The sequence below is a fragment of the Ornithorhynchus anatinus genome, unplaced genomic scaffold (assembly GCF_004115215.2).
Source record: "Ornithorhynchus anatinus isolate Pmale09 unplaced genomic scaffold, mOrnAna1.pri.v4 scaffold_465_arrow_ctg1, whole genome shotgun sequence".
NCBI classification, from domain to species: Eukaryota; Metazoa; Chordata; class Mammalia; order Monotremata; family Ornithorhynchidae; genus Ornithorhynchus; species Ornithorhynchus anatinus.
The window spans coordinates 6,285-7,731 of NW_024396826.1; the positions used below are offsets into that span (position 1 = coordinate 6,285).

Sequence of the window (1,447 nt, forward strand, 5' to 3'; positions counted from 1 at the left end):
CACAGTACAACAGAATTAGCAGACACGTTTCCTATCCACAATGAGCTTACAGTCTAGAGGGGGAGATATACATTAATGTGAACAAATAATTTATAATACAAAATGTTACCTAGTTAGTAAAATCCCATTTGAACAAAAGCATTCTGTGCCAACCCTCTCTGGATTTATCGCTTTTTCAGTTACAAGTAAAATCCCCTTTGGCTGCAGGAAATGGCTAGACCCCATTTTGTTCTGATTCTATGACAACGATTCTTAGATTGACCCTCAAGGTATGTGTTCTAAGTTCTCTGGGGATATGGAGAGAAGACTGGACATGACCAGTGCTTCTCTACCCCAGCTCTCCACCAAGGTGTGATAGGGAGAGTCAAGCCCAAAATATCAACCAGTAAGTCACTAGAAAGAGTTTCGGTTTTCAAATGGAGCCTAAAGCTAGGATCAGCTTCAGTGGGAATCAATCCCACCTACTGAAGTGAGTTTCAAGGTCAGTGCCCACAGCTCAGCTATTCTGTTGTCAGCATGGGACCTGCTTCTCGGCAATCCTGTGGAGCTTTAAAGTCACTTTTGCAGGGAGTGGAGTGGGGCAGACCATGCAGCTGAGTCAGTGCGGAGCAGAGCACTGTCGGCCTAGAGTGACAACTCAGGGAAGGACACGAGGAATTTGATCTCCTCTTCTTGGTCCTTGGAACTTCGCCAATTTCTTATCCTGGTTTGTCTGCCTCTGACTTGCTTTTCTACAGATCTCAGAAGAAAGCTGAATCTCGGCATCTGAGGGAAGCTTTTTTTGCAGATGAAAAGGATGTGTGAATCATCGACTGAACTGAGCAGAAGAAAACGTGCCTCGAGGGTCAAAAGCAGAATTATTGTCATAGAATCAGGACAAAATGGGGGTCTAGGCATTTCAGTATTTATTTCCTTAAATATTTTTGGAGTTCAAGGCTTTTGACTTGGGTTGAAAGCAGACAAGCCACCCATGACCTAGAAAAGCTCCAGGAAGAATATCATAATGATTACCTTGTGATTTGAAGAAAGCAGAAGCCTGTCTGCCTCAGTAAGTCAATCAATCAATCAACAGCATTTATTGAGTGCTTACTGGGTGCAGAGCACTATACGAAGCGTTTGGGCGAGTACAATATAACAGAGATAGTAGATATGTGCCCTGTCCCAAAGTAGTCTCCTTTTAGTCCTTCAGTCCTGGTGCCCCCCCTCCATTTTGGCCACTGACTGTCATTCTGCTGATTAGACTCCTCCATTCATTCAAACTGTATTTATTGAGCGCTTACTGTGTGCAGAGCACTTCCCTAAGTGCTTGGAAAGTTCAATTCGGCAACAGATAGAGACAATTCCTACCCCAACAACGGGCTCACAGTCTAGAAGTGGGGGAGACAGACAACCAAACAAAACAGAGCAAGTAGACAGGCATCAGTAGCAGTAGCCTGGCTCAGTGGAA

The 1,447-nt window shown here is 44.4% G+C and overlaps 1 long non-coding RNA gene across 1 annotated transcript; it reads left to right on the forward strand.

Moving 5' to 3' along the window:
* Positions 1-315: 315 nt before the first annotated feature.
* Positions 316-934, forward strand: LOC114808909. Its single transcript, XR_003756671.2, has 2 exons — positions 316-385; positions 738-934. It is a non-coding gene; the product is annotated as an uncharacterized LOC114808909 (long non-coding RNA).
* The last annotated feature ends 513 nt before the right edge of the window (positions 935-1,447 follow it).